Source organism: Corylus avellana, chromosome ca3 (genome assembly GCF_901000735.1).
Source record: "Corylus avellana chromosome ca3, CavTom2PMs-1.0".
Classification (NCBI taxonomy): Eukaryota; Viridiplantae; Streptophyta; class Magnoliopsida; order Fagales; family Betulaceae; genus Corylus; species Corylus avellana.
Genome location: NC_081543.1, coordinates 12710991 through 12717920, shown reverse-complemented (window position 1 = coordinate 12717920; position 6930 = coordinate 12710991). Strand labels below are relative to the sequence as shown.

The 6930-nt window shown below is 33.5% G+C and overlaps 1 pseudogene; it reads left to right on the top strand.

Annotated features, from left to right (window-relative positions):
* LOC132174118 (endoribonuclease Dicer homolog 2-like) overlaps positions 1-6930 on the top strand; it is a 14886-nt pseudogene that overhangs the window by 1493 nt on the left and 6463 nt on the right.

The window sequence follows — 6930 nt, the reverse complement described above, 5'->3', positions numbered from 1 at the left end:
TATGCAAGAGATGGGAGAGGAGATGAGTGGTGAAAATTGTGAAGGAGAAGAGCTCTATTTATAGGAGAAAATCAAATACTATTCTACCTTCAATTTATAATTATACCCTCATTTTACTATTTCACCCACCAAATACTATTCTACCTACCCTATACTATTCTACCCACCCTATACTATTCTACCTACCCTATACTATTCTACCTTCTTATTCAAAATTCTACCATCCTTATACCTACCATTTACTATCCTATTATTTCACCAATTACCATTCTCTAATTACCACTCTCATAAATTTTCCAAGAATTAATATCATTGCCTAATATGAATATTAATATAATCATAGCATAAATTTAATATCTCTAAAATAAGACTTTAAAAATCTGGGGTGCTACAATCTTCCCTCCTTATTAGAATTTCATCCTCGAAATTAAAGCCCATAAATTACCACCTATCTTCAAATTGAGCAACCCAAATTAAAAACAAATCATACTTGAACCATAACTTACTCAAGTTACTATAAAATTTTTTTAAATTCAATCTGTTCATAAATAAATATCATAACATATTCCATACCCAGGCGATGTGAGACTCTACAAGCACTCTTCTTGGGCACCAGTGTCACCGTTGGCAATCCTCATGGAATTTCTTCATTCTCGGCCCTTAACTTTTGGCCCTTATACATTTCATTGTGTCTTAACTGACACCATTATAATATAACCCACTTTTGGCATCACCAACGTGTGTCTACTAGCGACCCTCATAGGCTTGTGCACACTCCCACCATCTCAGGCTGGGTAATGTTTTGATACCATTTGTAACATCCCAGGGAAAAGCGCTAGCCACATCTGCGCTATTACCCCAAAAGGACTAGTCAATTTGGAGCTTCCCTAGAATTCATTATAAAGCCCAGTTTCACCTAGTAACTAGGCAATGTGGGACTTCGCACTCATGACTATCTCTATAAACTACCCACTCAATGTGGGCTTCTTCTCATCTTCCCAATATGGGACCGGGGTGTTACACATCCTCTTTTATAAAACCGGTTTTATGAGATAAGTTAGACCCACGAATTTCTTTATGGTATCAAAGCCTACCACAGGATGAATGAGGCCCACACTACTTACCTTGTGACAAGGACTAGGAAAAATACTGACCTGCACGTGAGGGAGGGTGTTAAGAAATAATCTCACATTGCCTGTGGACAAGTTCATGGGCAAGTTTATAAGGAATCAGCAACCCTCTCTTATATAGAGAACCGATTTTATAAGATGAGTTAGGCCCACGAATTTCGTCAGTCTTCCTATCAGCTTAAGTTTTCGGGACAATTGGTAATTAACAGTCAACAGCTTTTCAAGACCTATCAAAATCCACATGAGGGCGTCCTTAGTAAGAAGAAAGAAAAAATAATTTCTAATGCCGCTCTCTGCAAATTTGGATGTGACCGCAAACTTCCGGTAATTTTTTCTTTTTTTTCCTAATAATGCCTTAAATTCTTGGTGTTGTCATTCCCATGAATTTGCTGTTGCTCTTCACTTTTTCTTCTATGTATTACATTTATTGTTGGTATTTTATATTTCAATCCTATTTTGAATCAAATTAAATCCCAGAAGGTTGTTGATTTTGCATTTAAATTGTAGGTAGTATGTGTTTCTGTTTTCTTCCCCATCCCCTCATCAAAAGGTGCATTTTCTACTCTAATATGGTGATGCATGGTGTAATTTTTGAAATGTAAAAGTATACTATTCTTCTTCTCATTTCTTGAGCCTTTAACAAATGGGTTTGTTTTGAGTTTACATGATATTGGCTTTGGTCCTCTTATGTATTACATCTGGGACAGAAGTTCTCAGACAAAAAATTGCATGGCACTATTTGTGTAAATAGAATGTTGTTACTTATGGATCTTGAATTAACCTATAATTCTACCCAAACTATTCCTTTATTGGATTTGTTTTCAAAAAATATTTTAGGCCTTTAGCTACTTTAGATTTCATCATCTGCATCAAAATTTAAGCTCGTTTTGGAGCTCCCTTTGTGACATAATGTTACGAGCCTGAAGAAGGGACCTCGAAACTGGACCTTGGGTACGTAGGAAAACAGGACGAGTCCTGCATTTCCTACCTATGATTGCTGATAAATAGGGATCGTTAGAGAGACCCCCAGACCTCACAACACAGAGTGCTGATTTGCTAAAATATTATCTGCCAACTTTATTGAAAAAAACTGCTTATATAGAGTTACAACCAACTTATACTTAGGTTAAAACTGGTAAACCTATTCTGACTTGTGCTAGGAGACGTGAGGTGCTTTACCGAGAAACCCCTTACAACTCCAACTAGGACTAGGACTCTTACTAAGGAAATAAAAGATACGACACTTACAAGGAAATAAAATACTCATAGTCAATAAAAGAGAAATAGGCAGAGGTTAACTAATAGATCTAAGGTTGTAACATTCCATCCCCCTTATGAACGTCCTTGTCCTCAGGGACAAAATCTGGAAAACGAGAAATGAAATCAGCCTTCTTTTCCCATGAAGCATCTGCAGGAGAGTAGCCTGCCCAGTGTACCAAAAGTTCGGGTATCCCCTTACGCACCTTCCGTTCCAAAATGGCTTGAGGCTGAACTTGTGAGTCAGGAACGTCAGGCAATTCAATAATAGCTGGATCTGCGATGCCGACATGTTTTTTAAGGACTGAAATGTGGAATACAGGATGCAATTTGGACTCCTTGGGTAAATTGGGCAAGTAAGCAACTTGGCCAATTTTTTATAAAATTTTGAATGGGCCATAATATTTAGCTAAGAGCTTGGCATTGCTTCGAGACTAGCTTCAAATAAACCCAATCACCTACTTCGAATTGCTTCTCCTAGTGATGCTTGTTATAGACTTGGGACATTTGATGTTGAGACTTCAGCAACCTATCCCTTGCTTCCCTAAGGAGCACATCACGTTCCACTAGAGTCTTTTCCATGGCTTCCACTTGTGCAATCCCCCTTTTACATACGACAATAGAGTGGGTGGAGGTCGGCCATATACTAACTCGAAGGGAGTGATGCTATGAGCTGAGTGGGTACTAGTGTTCTAACAATACTCAACCCATGGAAGCCATGTAACCCATTCTTTAGGCTTCAAACTCGTCAAACATCGTAAATACATCTCCACTGTGCGATTAAGAACTTTAGTTTGGCCATTAGTTTGGGGGTGATAAGCTGAACTAAAATTGAATTTAGTTCCATGGAGTGAGAACAAATCTGTCCAAAAATGGCTTGTGAATGTTGGATCCCGGTCACACACTATGGATTCTGGCATACCATGTAGCTTGAAGATGTTGTCAAAATAAACCCTGGCCACCTGAGGAGCTGTGTAAGGATGGCTTTTAGGAATGAAATGACCATACTTTGTGAACCTATCAACAACCACCAGAATAGTAGATTTCCCATGTGACTTGGGTAGCCCATCGATGAAGTCCATTGAGACCTCAGCCTAAACCTTAGAAGGAATAGATAAAGGCTATAAGAGTCTTAAAGGCATGGTGCTCTCCGTCTTGTGTCGTTGACACACCTCGCAATGTCTAATAAAAGTCTTGACCCGCTCCTTCATATTGGACCAATAAAACACTGCCCTTAGCCTTCTCATTGTCTTAAAAAATCCTTCATGTGTGCTCCCATGTATTTCCATAATAATAGGATTAATGAGGGAAGAATTTTAGGACAAATATATTCGTTCCTTGAAGAAAATTAAGCCTTCCTTGAAGCCATGGACACACAGCCTCCCTATCTTGGATTCTCACCACCAACGCCTATAATTCGGGATCCGAACGAACCTCCTCTTGAATCGACTTGAACCATTGAGGTACAGAATGAGAGATCACTACAAAAATGATGATAATTTTTGACTGGGAGTTTTTGACGTGTCAATGGTATTGACACGTCAAAATGGGATTTTGATGTGTGGTTTTTGACATTCATCAGCGGTTAAAATGGTAGGTGTCAAAAATCCCAGATTTTTTACGTGTCTACAGTGCCACGTCAAAAACTTTTAACATGTTGGGAACAACACGTCAAAAAAAAATTTTTTGACGTGGCATTTTTGACACGTCAAAAGTTTATACGTATATTTTTTGACGTGCCGCACCGATTGACACATCAAAAACTATATAAAATCTTTTTTTTTTAATAATTCCTGATATTCCAATACAATAATTCCAATATTCCAATATTCTTGATATTCCAATACATACATAATCCAATCCATAATCCACATACAATCCAATACATAATTCAATCTTTAATATATATATATATATATATATATTCTAAATGAAGGCCTCTGCAAATATTCACCAAAAACATCTAACTAGAAGGAGCCATTTGAAAATGCTAATAGGATTATGAATTTCACATGCAACATTTGCAATATTTTTCAATTCAGATTCAGAAATATCCAAAAACATTGTTATGCACATTCATATATAGATAATATTCAATTATGAGCAACAAAATCATTTAAGAAAAATCTAGAATGAACTGATTCCAATTACATTGCAATAGCCAAAATTTCATATACAAAGTTCACAAATATCTTCCAACCGCCTCAAATAATTCAATTCTGACCTAACCAAAACAAAGTTCATCTATCAAATATCCATTCAACTAGAGAGTACTCTAACTTAACCTGAAGTAAAGCAAGCAAGACAAAGTTATAAGAAACTATTTTATCAACTAAAAAGCAAAAAACATCCTCTAAAAAGTTTTATTAAATTAGCTCAAAATCCACTTCCAACAACCACACTCTACTTAGAAGTAGCTCAACCACAACAACCCACCTCATAATTTCTTTCAACATTCTTCCAAGAAATTCAAGTTAAACTAGACTTCAAGCTTCTAAGCAAGTTTCTAATATAGCTACTAATAGTTCCAGGCCACCCATTAGCAATTACAAGAACATACTATGAGGTTCAAATAATATATATATCCAATACAACCTCATTAAACAAAATCCAATAGCCAATATATATATCCAACACAACACAACTTCATTAAACAAAATCCAATATCCAATATATATATCCAACACAACACAATTTCATTAATAATATATATCCAATATCCAATATTCAATAATATATATCCAACACAACTTCATTAAACAAAATCCAATATCCAATATATATATCCAACACAACACAACTTCATTAATAATATACATCAAATATCCAATATCCAATAATATATATCCAACACAACACAACTTCATTAAACAAAATCCAATATCCAATATATATATCCAACACAACACAACTTAACTTCATTAATAATATATATCCAATAGCCAATATCCAATAATATATATCCAACACAACTTCATTAAACAAAATCCAATATCTAATATATATATATCTAACACAATACAACTTCATTAATAATATATATCAAATATTCAATATCCAATATCTAATAATATATATCCAACACAATTTTATTAAACAAAATCCAATATCCAATATATATATATCCAGTACAACATAACTTCATCAATAATATATATCCAATATCCAATATCCAATAATATGTATCCAACACAACTTCATTAAGCAAAATCCAATATCCAATATATATATCCAACACAACACAACTTCATTAATAATATATATCCAATATCCAATAATATATATCCAACACAACTTCATTAAACAAAATCCAATATCCAATATATATATCCAACACAACACAACTTTATTAATAATATATATCTAATATCCAATATCCAATATATATTCCCTCACCCCCTGTCAAGTTGTCAAATACCAAATCTGGCGGGTGGCGCTGCTTATTACGACACACCTTACAGGGGCAATGAATTTTTTCATCAGGGATTGTACAGTTCCTAACTGCAAACTCCACGAATAATCTACACTCGTCTCTGTATTCCCTTGTACCCGTAGACTTTGTCACCCAACTCTTGTCCATAGCTTTAGTTACTGGAACCGTAACTGAATAAAATAAATCTAAGTTAGTTACTTAGATGTTATTTATTTTTATTTTTTTTGTGTTTCTTTAAGTACATCGTTTCAATTTTTTGTTTATTTTTAACAAATAAACACATACATTGAGTTTTAATTATAGCATCTACATAATCTAAATTTGCAAAACCTAAACAAAATTAAGGTCCAATTTTAAAAACATTTGACGTGCCACATGGGGACCATTGATAAAATATATGTGGCTAGCTATCTTATTTGCTGCAATTTTTTTGTTTTCATTTTTATGACATTTACATAATCTAAAGTTGTAAAACCCTATTAATTTTTTTACATATGGGAACTCTAAATAAATTACATATAGCTAGCTATGTTAAATGTTGGTTTTCTTTTTTCTGTTTATTATAACATTTATGCATTTGTATGGGAAGTGTAGACAAAATAAATGCAGCAACCTATGTTAGTTGTTTTTTACTTTGTACTTACGCATCTTAGCATTTACATACTTATTCTAAATTAACGACCAAAATAGATATGCCCTTGTTATTTGTTTTTTTTTTTTTTTTTTTTTTTTTTGTTATGATAAGGTGCACAAGCAAAACCTACACAAAATATGGGTCTAAATCTAAATGCAAAATTCTCCAAAAAAAACTAATTTCAAACTATTAGGGTACGTAACTGTGCATGCATGCATGCAAATACATTAAACAATATTCTCAATGTATACAAAACATATATGTCAAACAAGTAATATTACAAAGCATATATCTTAAGCAAATAAATTAATTAGCTACCATGTAAAATTAATTTGCTAATATAACTATATCAACAATATATAATATTAATATACATTGTAAATTACATTTTTATATAATTTATTTAATTATCTAATAAATAAATAAATGAATAAATGACTCACCATATATATATATATATATATATATATATATAT